The following is a 15,397-nucleotide window of genomic DNA, read 5'->3' as shown; positions in this document are numbered from 1 at the left end:
CACACGGAACAGCCATGGGGACCAAATTCGCACCCCAATACGCCAACATTTTCATGCACAAGTTCGAGCACGACTTCTTCACTGCACAGCATCTCCAACCAACGCTATACACCAGATACATCGACGACATTTTCTTCCTATGGACCCACGGCGAAGAATCACTGAAGAGACTACATGATAACATCAACAAGTTCCATCCCACCATCAAACTCACCATGGACTACTCCTCAGAATCGGTTTCTTTCTTGGACACACAAATCTCCATCAAAGACGGGCACCTCAGCACCTCACTCTACCGCAAGCCCACGGACAACCTCACGATGCTCCACTTTTCCAGCTTCCACCCCAACCACGTCAAAGAGGCCATCCCCTATGGACAGGCCCTACGAATACACAGGATCTGCTCAGACGAGGAGGAACGCGATGGACACCTACAGACGCTGAAAGACGCCCTCGTAAGAACGGGATATGACGCTCGACTTGTCGATCGACAGTTCCGACGGGCCACAGCGAAGAATCGCATAGACCTCCTCAGAAGACAAACACGGGACGCAACCAACAGAGTACCCTTCGTCGTCCAGTACTTCCCTGGAGCGGAGAAACTACACCATGTTCTCCGCAGCCTTCAACATGTCATCGATGACGACGAACACCTCGCTAAGGCCATCCCCACGCCTCCACTGCTCGCCTTTAAACAGCCACCCAACCTCAAACAGACCATCGTTCGCAGCAAATTACCCAGCTTTCAGGAGAACAGCGTCCACGACACCACACAACCCTGCCACGGCAACCTCTGCAAGACATGCCAGATCATCGACACGGATACCACCATCACACGAGAGGACACCACCCACCAGGTACATGGTTCATACTCCTGTGACTCGGCCAACGTTGTTTACCTCATACGTTGCAGGAAAGGATGCCCCGGAGCATGGTACATTGGCGAGACCATGCAGACACTGCGACAACGGATGAACGGACACCGCGCAACAATCGCCAAACAGGAGGGTTCCCTCCCAGTCGGGGAACACTTTAGCAGTCAAGGACATTCAGCCACCGATCTTCGGTTAAGCGTTCTCCAAGGCGGCCTTCGAGACACACGACAACGCAAAATCGTCGAGCAGAAGTTGATAGCCAAGTTCCGCACCCATGAGGACGGCCTCAACCGGGATCTTGGGTTCATGTCACGCTACACGTAACCCCACCAGCAAAAAGGGGGAAAAAATTTATATGTTTTTTAAAATTCTCTCTCTCTCTCTTTCTGCCATTTTGAGTTTCTTTCTGCCTGCCTGTGTAAAAGACACAATGTATATCGAGTGTACTGGGACGTGCTGTTCTCCGTGACAGGCCTGTTTGAATAACAACGACACCTTTTGATTGGTGTGATGCTGTCCCAACATCGTATAAGATATGCGATTTGAGAACCTTTTCATTCAATCATCTGACGAAGGAGATAATCTCCGAAAGCTTGTGATTTTAAAATAAATTTGTTGGACTATAACCTGGTGTTGTAAGATTCCTTACTTTTATAGTGAGGCAGCTAATGTGTTTACTAGCTTGTAAATACATTTTAAAATGTTGAAAAGAGGTGCAAAGTACTGGACACTCTATAAAGATCACCTCAGTGCAAAAGTATTGGAAAGACAAAGGACAATTAAACAGAGCAAGAAGTGGAATCTGAATGGCAGAATACAGCAGGAAAATTGGTAAGAGAACTGAGGACTGAAGTCAATGTGCAGAACAATCTATTTACAGGTCAATCCTATAAAAGGGGTTCCTTCAGCCTGGCCATGTCAGTTCTGATGAGAGCCCTTACATGAAATGTTTCTTCCCTTTCAGATGTTATTTATTTCCTGCAATTTCTAAGCTTTAACATCTTGCTAGAGCTACAAGTGGAATGACTTTACATAGGCTGTTCCCTTACATCTTTCATCAGCAAATGAAAATAAATATGGTAGCATCCAAAGAAATGAACTACTTGTCTGAGAAGAACAATCATAATGCAAAGATAAAGAGGAAGGTGACTGTATCAGTGCATTTCTCAGCAAATCCTTTCAGCACTTGAATACTGTAGTGCATTATCTTTTAATGCATTAAGTTTAAAATCTTCTCTTTAAGTGCTGCTCTGTAAACCTGTCAAAACAGGCATTTTGCTTTGTTGAAAGGGCCTATTGACATCACATGGCATAGTTCTATCACAAGCACCTCCACTGCTCAGTACTACTGCCAAACTGCTCCATCTTATTTTTTTTAAATAATGTGTGTAATTCTTATTTAACTTCCCTTTGTTTTTTGTAGAGAAGGTTTTAAAACACGAACAAAGAAATCAAGAAAGTGGGGTTGATTTTGACTGCCTTTCTCTGGCGTTAACAGGGCGGTAACGGCCTCTAAATGGGGTCGAAAGCCTGACTGCCATGTTAACAACGGCAATGCGACTGGCTCCATTTTGAAAGGGACCTCATCAAGGTGTCCGAAGCATTTGCCTGTTTCAAGTGATAAGCCCCTTTTAATTATGGAAATCGGGGTCCTATGACGTAATTAGGACCCCTATTGCCATTTTTAGTCAGAACTGGTTGGAGCCTGCGCAATATCAAACTGGCAGGGATTTGAACCAAAGAGGCCTGCCAAAGTGTTGAATTATGTTTATGGGTCCTGGAGGAACAGGAATGCTCCCACAGGGCCCACAAAAAATAATCTAGGCTGCTGCTGCCCCGGGGACCCCACCCTCTGCGATTGCAAATCCCCCGTGCAACTTACCTTCCTGGCGGCCCTGTCTGGTGAGCTGCACCGGGACGCCTGTTTGGCGCTCTGCTGCTCGTCTGCCAGATTTAAATGAGGCCAGGGCCTCGAAATCACGTGGGCCTCTTTGCCGCTGGAATGGGCGGCTGACTAGTCGGTTGCCCAAAAGTCAAAATAGACCCTAGTGAGTCCATTTTAAGTCTCAAGTAAACCTTTCCCTCTCGATGTTACTGTCTCTTTTAAACAGTCACTGACTTTTTTTTTTATTCGTTCATGGGATGTGGGCGTCGCTGGCGAGGCCGGCATTTATTGCTCAACCCATGTCCCTCTCAGTTCTCCACTTGGCTTCCATCCAGACAATGCATACATTTGTACTGCAGCATCGACTTATACATTCATTTTCTATATTTTATTGTGATAAAAAATAAATTTGTAGCAGCAGATCCAATTAGCAAAATGGCAATGTATTCATCTTCTTGATCACTTTAGTGTGCCCTGTTCTGTTTACAAATATAAGGGTAAATTTTCTGTTTATGTGCTCTACGCATAGAGCTAGCTTAATCGCAGCAGAATATAATAATGAGGGCTTGTGCCGGAAGCACAGTGGGAAATTTGCCATATAGTTTCTTGCATAAATGCTTTGCCATAACAACAATGTACCTCTAACTCTCTACCTTGTTATCCATTACTGATATATAATTTACAGATAAGGCCTTCAAATAATCCCTTGTCTGTGATGAGTTAACTGATCTCAGCTACCGGGAGCAGCTCGGCATGAAGGAGGCTGCAGATGTCCACGACTACATGTCGAGTGACTCTGAGCCTCCGTGTGTACTGCTGCTCAGAGAGGTCCAGGAAGCTGAGCCTCGGTCTGTGGACCCTGTGGCGAGGGTAGTGCCCTCTGCGACGCATCTCTCTCTGCGGTTGCCCTCCCTCCTGCTGTGCAGGTGGATGTGTCACAGCATTGTGTTGTGGAGCTCCACATGTCAGAGGTGGACAGCGTGGCCGGCGAGGCTGGTGATGCTGTTCGTGCTCCGAGGAGGTCATGACTGCAACTATGGCGGCCCCCATCCGGAAGATGTACATTTGAGGGGGTCCGCAAGGTAGGTAAATGTGTCTGCACACCGGGGTTGAGGTTGCAAGTTTGTGAGTTTTATTGTTAGGAGGAGGGTGGTGGAGGCCAAACTTTGTCCCAAGTGACAGAGTGGCCTCCTGCAACGAGTGAGGCTCTCAACCCTCACCTGTCAAATGGACCTTTGCAGCTGCCACAGGCTGGTGGCTGCAACACATCCATTTCAACTAGGAGTGTTTCCCCCAGTAGGGAAACGCTCTCAGTTTAGTTGAAAATCCCACCCCTCCTAAAATATCCTACAAATCAAGTCTGCTAATGACCTGAACTATCACATTAATTGCCTTAAGTGGGATCCCGCCGGCTTTAATTGTCGGCGGAAGTCCCGCATGCGGGGGCTGCGCGCGCATCTAATTGCGTCACAGGGGAACCCGGAAGTGGGCGGGTTGGAGCCGGGCTTCGGACCCGCCCTGGGAATCCCTGATGTTCGAAGCCCCCCTGCCATGAACACACCCACTCGGGGGTGCGAAAATCGAGCCGTGTGTGTGTGTGTGTGTGTGTGTGTGTGTTGATATTGGGTAAGGGTAGGATTTGGCTTCACTGTCACACCACCTACCCCCACTCACACATGAGGAATGGCCACTTGTGCAGGTACAAGAAAGGAACAGTATGCAAACATTGAGTGACCCAGTCAGAATATGGTAGTTTTGTGATTATGGTGCTTGGTTAGCAACCCAGAGAGCCTGAGTTAAAATCCCACCATGACAAGTTGTAAAAATGAATTCAATAAACCTGGTAATTTATGGGACCAAGGTAAAGTGGCCATGAAAGCTGTTGGTTTTTTGTATGAAACTTACCTGGTTCACTGACGTCCTTCATGGAAGGAAACATGCCCCCTTTACCTGGTCTGGCCTATACATGACTCCAGTTGTACATATGTGATCGACTCTCACTGCCCCCTGAAATACTTCAGCAAGTCACATCTGTCTGATGAGCAATAAATGCATCTTGCCAGTATCTTACACATCCCCAGACCAAATTCAAACAATTAAAAAGACACCTTCAGGATAAAGAGAGAATATTGTAGGATAAAAGTCCTGTGTAGCATAATCCTTTCTTTAAATAGCAAGCTTAACTCAACAGCACTTAAAGGATATCAATGCATAAAAATTAAATCGAGGGGAAGCATAGAAATAAACATCAGCCCCCTGAGAATTGTGCACTAGGTAACAAAATAATTCTAATAAGTAGCAAAAGCTAAATGCTGGGGCTGATGCATGACCACTTCACAGCAAATTCTCATTGTGATCTGCTGCAGCTTCTCCACAGCTCAACACAACCCCTCCTCTTCCCAGTGCTACTGATATAGAGCTGAAAGGTCTGTGATTTATCAGATATTCTGGAGTGAAATTGAAAAAATCAGGAAGGAAAGGGTGAAGAAATATTACTGGTACATTAGCCTGTTTTCAAGCCTAGGTAAGTAGGCTAACACAGTGTAACAGGGCCAATAATGAGTGTGAATTTTCCTCATGCATTTTCACTTAAAGTAATTTATTAGCCCTAAAGAGAGTGATTGATCATTATATTTGGTTCCACAACAATTAATTAATTTTGTACAATGTTAGTTAAAAATGAAACTAAGGAAAGGTTGCGAGCACTTTCCTTCCTCAGTTCTGTGGTGTTTTTGAAGAACAACCACTGGCGATTTGTTGTGCTGTGGTCATCACATTTGGGCAGAAATGATGGCTGAGTTGGGTCTTGAGGGACTGGAGGATAATGGAAGTTTCCCCCATTCCAGCCTTTTCTCTAGAATAAGGCTTTTAGATGTTTTGACTGACACCCCTAATTACTTCAGTACTTGTTTTATCCCCTATAGGAAACCTCCCGCAGCCACATGTGCGAGTGAAAATATTACTTAAATGGGAGACATAAAACTCCTTCCCTGCTGCTTTTTGTGGTTCATTTTTCTAACCATTACATAAATGCATTGGCCTCAATATTAAACCTCCCCACACCAATGACGGAAGGGAAAGGGTCTAGTGGGGGGGGGGGGGGGTTAAAGACTTAAATAAGGGGAACGCGTCCCCATCACGCTGTGCCCACGCCCGCCGCCTTTTTAATGGTGGTGCATATCGGGGTGTCCAAGTGTCCTGCCATGGAGAAGTGGGACACTCATTAACATATTTAAATTAGCCTCCCACAGTGCAATTTGGAGCCTGATTTAAAACTGACTGCTGCTGCATGGTTTTCTCAGGGGTCGAGAAACCCGGCAGTGAAAGGGAGGCGGGAGCTGCCTGCTCCACAAGGCAAGTGCCTTTTCCAGCACTCCTTGCTGGCCAGGAGGAGCAGGAGTGCTTCCCTCGACCCCTCAAGGAAGCCTTCGGCCTCCCCCCTACCGATCGTGGCCTCTCTCCTCCCCCCCGTGGCAAATGGAATTCAATGTAGGCAAATGTGAGGTCATCCACTTTGGATCAAAAAAGGATAGAACAGTGTACTTTCTAAATGGTAAAAAGTTAAAAACAGTGGATGTCCAAAGGGACTTAGGGGTTCAGGTACATAGATCATTGAAGTGTCATGAACAGGTGCAGAAAATAATCAAGAAGGCAAATGGAATGCTGGCCTTTATATCTAGAGGACAAGAGTACAAGGGGGCAGAAGTTATGCTGCAGCTATACAAAACCCTGGTTAGACCGCACCTGGAGCAGTTCTGGGCACCGCACCTTCGGAAGGACATATTGGCGTTGGAGGGAGTGCAGCGTAGGTTTACTAGAATGATACCCGGACTTCATGGGTTAAGTTACGAGGAGAGATTACACAAATTGGGGTTGTATTCTCCAGAGTTTCGAAGGTTATGGGGTGATCTGATCGAAGTTTATAAGATATTAAGGGGAACAGATAGGGTGGATAGAGATAAACTATTTCTGCTGGTTGGGGATTCTAGGAGTAGGGGCACAGTCTAAAAATTAGAGCCAGACTTTTCAGGAGTGAGATTAGAAAACATTTCTACACACAAAGGGTTGTAGAAGTTTGGAACTCTCTTCCGCAAACGGCAATTGATACTGGCTCAATTGCTAAATTTAAATCTGAGATAGATAGCTTTTTGGCAACCAAAGGTATTAAGGGATATGGGCCAAAGGCAGGTGTATGGAGCTAGATCACAGATCAGCCGTGATCTTATCAAATGGCGGAGCAGGCTCGAGGGGCTGAATGGCCTACTCCTGTTCCTATATTCCTATGTCCTATGTTCCTATGATCCTCCCCGCTGTGTTTACTGACCTCCCTCACAGCCCCGATGGCCTCTCTTCGCCCCTACTGTCAATCCCCCTCGCCCTTCATCGATGGCCTCTCTCTGCCCCCGGCCCTGTTTGCTGACCTTACCCCCTTCCGATTGCCGTGGACTGTCGCCAACGGTTCCCGTCTGCAGCCTCCTGCCACTGGTTTTCCCTCCCGACTACTGATAAGGCTGTCAACTTGGCCGGCTGCCAGGCAGGAAACGGAACTAAATAATGATAATGAGGTCCTGCCGTTAAGTTCGGCAGGACCTCCGTGTCCCCGGCCTTGCCAGGTTCTTTGGCCGTTTTCGGCCGCCCCCGCACCTTCCCCACCTCCCCATAAATATCGGGGCCATCATGCTCCCTCTACTTCCTCATGTTATTACGGCTTCTAAGAGACTTTTTTTCAATTGCAATCTGAAAATAAAATCATCTTTTGGAAATGTAGCAAACTTATAGACATTTTTTGTGGCGGGGGAGAGCTGTATACCTGCTCTTACAAAGATTTTAATCAGATTTGGGTATTTTCTTTTTCTTCGCTTTCCAGCTAACAATGTTCTCTCCTGATAGTCTAGAGTTATTGATGATGCATGTTTCCATGGCCCAATCTTCCTCTCGTACCTTGCCCAAATGGCCATTTTTCATGTGTGAAACAAGGCAGAGTTTCCTTGTGGGCTATTCAACCATGGAGGGCATCGTGCTCAAGTCTGATCCTGTCTTTGCCCAGCATGTGTACTCCAGCAGGGACCTCTGGGTATCAATCAAGAGCTGGGACCCTGACTGATCTTCCCCTTTGCTAGGTCAGGGATGCTGACATTGATTGTGGAGCCTCTACTACTGTCTCAGATAAGATCAGCTGGTGCAGTTAGTAGCGCACTTGTCTCTGGGTCACAAGGTTGTGGGTTTGAGCCTCATATCAGAGTACTGAAGGATCACTGCATGGTCAGAAATGCTGTCATATGAATTCAAGGCCCTGCCTGCCTGTTCAGATGGATGTTAAAGATCCCATGGCATGATTTGAAGCAGAGTAGGGAGCTATCCCATTGTCCTGGCCCAATAATCTTTCCTCAAACAATGTCACCAAAAAAAAATTAATGGGTCGTTCATCTTATGTTTGTTTATGGGATATTGCTGTAAGCAAAATAGCTGCCATACTTGCTTACATAACAGCAAGTCATTGCACTTACCTCACCACCACCTCTATCGACCCCTCCACCTATTTCTCTGATTTATCACACTGCTTGTCCGACAGGATAAGCAAAAATTCCCCCCAACTAAATATTGGGAAGACTGAAGCCATTGTCTTTGGTCCCCGCCACAAACTCCGTTCATTAGCTAACGACTCCAACCCTCTCCCTGGCCACTGTCTGAGGCTGAACCAGACCATTCGCAACCTTGGCGTCCTATTTGACCCTGAGATGAGCTTCCAACCACATATCCGCTCCATCACCAAGACCGCCTACTTCCACCTCCAGAACATTGCTCATCTTCGCCCCTGCCTCTGCTCATCTGCTGCTGAAACTCTCATCCATGCCTTTGTTACCTCTAGACTTGACTATTTCAATGGTCTCCTGGCCAGCCTCCTCTTCCACCCTCCACAAACGTGAGTTCATCCAAAACTCTGCTGCCCATATCCTAACTCTCACCGAGTCCCATTCACCCATCACCCCTGTGCTCGATGACTTACATTGGATCCCATTCCGGCAACGCCTTGATTTTAAAATTCTCATCCTTGTTTTCAAATCCCTCTATGGCCTCGCCCCTCCCTATCTCTGTAATCTCCTCCAGCCCTACAATCTTCCGAGATCTCTGCACTCCTCCAATTCTTGTCTCCTGTACATCCCCGATTTTAATCGTTCCACCATTGGCAGCTGTGCCTTCATCTGCCTGGGCCCTAACCACTGGAATTCACTCCCTAAACCTCCCATCTCTACCTCTCTCTCCTCCTTTAAGATGCTCCTCAAAACCTACCTCTGTGACTACCTGTCCTAATATCTCCTTATGTGGCTCGGTGTCAAATTTTGTTTGATAACGCTCCTGTGAAGTGCCTTGGGATGTTTTACTAAGTTAAAGGCGCTATATAAATGCAAGTTGTTGTTGGTAATTTTAACTTTGGCCAATGGTGTAAAATGGGCGATATCAAATTGGCCGGCCACTATATGCCTCGCCCGAGCTTCCCTTCCATTGACTAATTCGATATTGCTTATTTTACACCAAAAGCTATCCAAAGCTAAAATTATCCTCAGTGTGTGAAATGATTTGATGAGTTTCATTATGTAAATGAAAGTATTATTATTTAGAATCATAGAATCATAGGAAGGTTACAGCACAAAAGGAGGCCATTCGGCCCATCAAGTCCACGCCGGCTCAATGCAAGAGCAATCCAACTAGTCCCACTCCCCCGCCCTATCTCCGTAGCCCTATAGATAAGATATCTCAACAGCATAGACCAGGGATCAAAATTGGAACCTGCTTGGTTGGCAAAGCTCAGTTTCTTACTGGGGAGTATTTTTAATAACTAGGTCGTTGAGGGAGTTTCAGGTCTGTTTTAAACACCATGAAAATGTTTAACAAGGAGACAATAGGTCAACACTGGCACTAGATGGTTTGTGGTTAATTATTCACAGTACAGTATAACGTTTATTCAGACTTTTTGTATTAGGATGTGTCACTGTACATATAAGGTCACATGGTACCTGGATTTATACCTGGAGACGAGAGTGCTAGCAACTGAGCAACGGATCTTAGTTGAGGCAGTGGTGGCGGTGAAACAGCAATGGGACATCTGTCAATCAAAACCTCCTTCCCTGTTGTGTGCCCTCTTCTTACATGCCCACTCCGGCCGACTCTTCCACCAATTCTGCCACCTCACCCAAACAAGATGGATGAAGACTTCAGGAGGAATGGTAAGTTGCCAATTTTTGAATGTCAGCTTGGCTCAGCTGATTGCAATTTTACTGCTGAGTCAGAAGGTTGTGGATTCAGACCTCATTCCAGGAATGCTGTTTGTGGGACCTTACTGTACACAAAATGACTGTTGTGTTTACTACACAACAACAGTAAATGCATTTCAAGGCAATTCATTGCATGTGAGGTGCCTTGTGATGTTTTTGAGAGATGTGGTAAAAAGCAACGTAAATGCAAGTTCTTTCTTTTTAGGGGTTACTTACAGAGTGGCAAAGCTAAGTTGCCAGTGTGCCCCCATGGCTGAGGAGGGATGGTGTTTGGAATAAGACAACCTAAAAGAATAAGGAAAGTAACTAAACTAAAATAAAGAAAACCTTCTTTGAAAGTGTTGCTGCAATTCATCCTCTGGCCTTTTCTAGTTCTATGCTTTCTTGTGGTCACTGTAACAATAGCCAAGGAACAACAACATGTAGAAAAATGTCCTAAGGTGGATTCACAGAGGCATAAGGAAAAAATGGACACTGAACCAGAGAAAGAGATATTAGGAGGGCTGACCAAAAGCTGGCCAGAAAGGTGGGTTTTAAGGGCATTAAAATATTAGCACTGGATAGTCACAAGACATAAATCAGTAAAATATGTATCAACAACATAAAATACAACTGCACAAAGAACAAAATACAAGTCTGAAAAGGAACTTCACACACAACATGGGGTGCATAATACAGGATTATCATATGCAAAATTAATTCAGCTTTACAGAGGGAGAGTTGGAGCATATAGTCACATTAGAAGGAGGAGAGAGACAAGAAGATAAATTGATTACCCAGAAGGCAGAGCAGCCAACGGTGGGGTAAAGGGAGAGGGGATGCATAAGAGGCCAGAGATAGAGGAACGGAGAGTTCAAGGTGAGGTGGGTTTGTAGGGCTGGAAGAGGTTACAGAGATAGGGAGGGGCAAGGCCACGAAGAGATTTAAACATGAGGATGAGAATTTTACATTTGTGTCATTGGGACCCAATGTTGATCAGTGAGGATAGGGATGATGAGTGAGTGGAACTTGGTGCAGGATGTGATAGAGGTAGCAGAGTTTTGGATGAGCTGATGAAGAATGGGAAGCCAGCCAGGAAAGCTTGGAATAACCAAGTCTGGAGGTGACAAAGGCATGGATGAGGGTTTCAGCAGCAGATGGGCTGAGGTAGGGGTGGAGGCGGGCAATGTTACACAGATGAAAGTAAGCACTCTTTGTGATGGTTCAGCCTGAGGCAATAGCGGGGAGGGGGATGGAATCGGTGGCACATGTACAGAGTTTGTGGCAGGGCCAAAGACGATGGCTTCGGTCCATTTCTTCAGTAGAGGAAATTGAGGCTGATCCAAGACTGGATTTCAGACAAGCAGATAGACAACACGGAGGCAGTGGAGGGGTTGAGAGAGGTGGTGGACAGGTAGAGCTGGGGGGCATCAGCATACATGTGGAAGCTGACCCAATGGGCCAGAATTTGCGCACAGCGGCATGGCAAGGCTCTCGGCACATCCTGTGAGAAAAAGGAACGAATATACTTACTGCAGGGTCCATGACGTAAACTTCCTCCACCTTGAAGTTTTCTCAAGCTGTGCATTGTCAAATCAATGTAAGTATGGGACAGACTGTGGGAATGGAAGCCACGCCCACAGAATCTACCAAGAAGAGAAAAGTCACGCCCACAAGCAGGCAAGTAGAAATCATTCATTTAAAGTAAACTTCTGTACATCAGTGTAAATAAAAATTTAACAATTTTTTAATAAAAAGCCAAGCAAATAATTGAATTTAATTAAAGAGGCAGAAGATAAATGTAAAAAAAAATAACTTTTTAATTTTTATATATTTTTTAAAGAAATGATCAAAAATTATTACAATAAAAAGTAATATGACATTCCACATTTTTACATTTTAATTTTTAGTTGTTTCGCAGTTATTATTGTTCATCGCGCATTTAAAAAGTAGTGTAGGCCTGATATTTTTCAGCGTACCTTTTGGTGGCATAAGTATTTTCGTTCCAGCTGGGCAGTTGGTTAAGTTTACGATTTTTCAGTGATGTCCATGATTGTAGCGTTGCATGCCCCTTTAATTCGCAGCTGTCAAACCGCTGGCAAACCAACGGGAGCAAATTCACGGTTTCCGGGTTTAAGCGCACATGTGCGCATTCGTGAACTTGCTTCATCGATTCGCCGGCGAAGAGAGGGGATGCCATTGAGGAACAGCGTCCTGAGCTGAGTAAGTTCTGCCCCCATGTCTTTGGATGATGTCGCCAAGGAGCAGCATGTAGATGAAGAAGAAGAAAAAGTCGAGTCAGGTATGCTGACTTCTGTCACAGAGAAATAGTGAATGGTTCTAATAACTTGTAAAAAACATTTTTTTTAAAAAACTGAGAAAGGTTGATAAGACTACCCAGTGATATAAGGATATATGGAGTGAAAAAGTCCCTTCGCCCTATCAAGCCCATTCTTTCCACAGTTTATGCATAATATGGCCTAAAGGGGACAACCAAACATAGGTAAACTCTCTAAAAAGATAAATCTGTGGTTTCCACATGATGATTAAACGAGTTTATAATGAAGAGAAGGCGGTTCAGAGAAATTCATTTTGAGAGATTCAAAATTCTAAGGCTTTTCTCATTGTGGACCATATGGAGCTTTTGGGGAACCCACATAGTTTGAATTCATGATCCCATTAATTTACTCAAGTTTATGCTGCTAACAGATCTTGGTGCTCTAAAGCAGGATTTATTTACCAATTAAACAACGACTTTAAAGAAACAGCTCTTTCCAAATTTCCAGCTTCCTAAAATTTAAACAAGACAGGCAAGCAAGTTGGACACCTCTGTTCTAAGGGGTATAGATAAACTGAACCTTCATCGTGTGTTTGACAAAATCCTAAATTCTATAACAAGGAGATACAGAATCCAGCTAAGAAGAGAGAAAGTGAAGAGATAATTTAGATTTAACTATTATATATGGAATTGACATGCTAGGGTAAAAGTAAAGATGAATAGTGTTGGCAAATTCAAAAAGGAACCAGATAGATATTTGAGAGAGAAAGATATTGAGGGGTATGAGGGTCAATGTAGTGTACATTAGCTTTGGAAATTTTGGACTGGCCAGATGGGGTGAAAATTGGCAAAAAGAAAACTCAAAATTAATTTCATGGCGTTAGGTAACATTGCAAATCTGAAGAGAGTAATCTGAACCCTTCAATGGAATTGTAACTTGCTCACAGAGAGTCAGTATTTCTGATAAAGGATCGCACCTGAAATGTTAACTTGCCTTTCCCTTTCAGGTGCTGAGTGACCTGGTGTATTATTGTCTGTTTCTCTTCAGTATTTATATCTATATAATTTGATACATCTGATGTTTATGCATTAAAACGTGATATCTGTTTAAAACATTTTGCAATTCAATTAGGTTCCATTGTAGAAAATGGTGAGGGAGAGGCACCACATTTGTTCTAAGAGTATGCATTTATTCAAGCTGTCCAATCATAGTGTTATAGCTTCATTTGCCACCACCGCCTCTGTTTAGAAACTTCTGCCACCAGCTCCTGCAAGCAGCATTCATCTCAGTCTGCAGTGATTAGATCCCATTACTGATAGAGCATCTCTACCTCCAATCTGTGGGAATCAATGTACAATAAATTACCATAATCAAGTGGAGGGGGGCTGCACTTACAGAAGGATCTTTTTTTTTATTCGTTCATGGGATGTGGGCGTCGCTGGCGAGGCCAGCATTTATTGCCCATCCCTAATTGCCCTTGAGAAGGTGGTGGTGAGCCGCCTTCTTGAACCGCTGCAGTCCGTGTGGTGACGGTTCTCCCACTGTGCTGTTAGGAAGGGAGTTCCAGGATTTTGACCCAGTGACGATGAAGGAACGGCGATATATTTCCAAGTCGGGATGGTGTGTGACTTGGAGGGGAACGTGCAGGTGGTGATGTTCCCATGTGCCTGCTGCCCTTGTCCTTCTAGGTGGTAGAGGTCGCGGGTTTGGGAGGTGCTGTCGAAGAAACCTTGGCGAGTTGCTGCAGTGCATCCTGTGGATGGTACACACTGCAGCCATTGTGCATCGGTGGTGAAGGGAGTGAATGTTTCGGGTAGTGGATGGGGTGCCAATCAAGCGGGCTGCTATGTCCTGGATGGTGTCGAGCTTCTTGAGTGTTGTTGGAGCTGCACTCATCCAGGCAAGTGGAGAGTATTCCATCACACTCCTGACTTGTGCCCTGTAGATGGTGGAAAAGTTTTGGGGAGTCAGGAGGTGAGTCACTCGCCGCAGAATACCCAGCCTCTGACATGCTCTTGTAGCCACAGTATTTATGTGGCTGGTCCAGTTAAGTTTCTGGTCAATGGTGACCCCCAGGATGTTGATGGTGGGGGATTCAGTGATGGCAATGCCGTTGAATGTCAAGGGGAGGTGGTTAGACTCTCTCTTGTTGGAGATGGTCATTGCCTGGCACTTGTCTGGCGCGAATGTTACTTGTCACTTATCAGCCCAAGCCTGGATGTTGTCCAGGTCTAGCTGCATGCGGGCACGGACAGCTTCATTATCTGAGTAGTTGCGAATGGAACTGAGCACTGTGCAATCATCAGCGAGCATCCCTATTTCTGACCTTATGATGGAGGGAAGGTCATTGATGAAGCAGCTGAAGATCTTCCTTTGTGCTAGGTATGACTCCAGCTACTGGAGAGTTTTTCCCCTAATTCCCATTGACTTCAATTTTACTAGGGCTCCTTGGTGCCACACTCGGTCAAATGCTGCCTTGATGTTAAGGGCAGTCACTCTCACCTCACCTCTGGAATTCAGCTCTTTAGTGGACAGGACATACCTGGGCAATTTTCCACATTGTCGGGTAGATGCCAGTATTGTAGCTGTACTGGAACAGCTTGGCTAGAGGCGCGGCTAGTTCTGGAGCGCAAGTCTTCAGAACTACAACTGGGATGTTGTCGGGGCCCATAGCCTTTGCTGTATCCAGTACACTCAGCCGTTTCTTGATATCATGTGGAGTAAATCGAATTGGCTGAAGACTGGCTTCTGTGATGGTGGGGATATTGGGAGGAGGCCGAGATGGATCATCCACTCGGCACTTCTGGCTGAAGATGGTTGCAAACGCTTCAGCTTTGTCTTTTGCACTCACGTGCTGGACTCCGCCATCATTGAGGACGGGGATGTTCACAGAGCCTCCTCCTCCCGTTAGTTGTTTAATTGTGCACCACCATTCACGACTGGATGTGGCAGGACTGCAGAGCTTTGATCTGATCCGTTGGTTCTGGAATCGCTTAACTCTGTCTATAGCATGTTGCTTCCGCTGTTTAGCATGCATGTAGTCCTGAGTTGTAGCTTCACCAGGTTGGCACCTCATTTTGAGGTATGTCTGGTGCTGCTCCTTGC

The sequence above is a fragment of the Heptranchias perlo genome, chromosome 1 (genome assembly GCF_035084215.1).
Source record: "Heptranchias perlo isolate sHepPer1 chromosome 1, sHepPer1.hap1, whole genome shotgun sequence".
Classification (NCBI taxonomy): Eukaryota; Metazoa; Chordata; class Chondrichthyes; order Hexanchiformes; family Hexanchidae; genus Heptranchias; species Heptranchias perlo.
Note: the sequence above shows the minus strand (reverse complement) of the source record.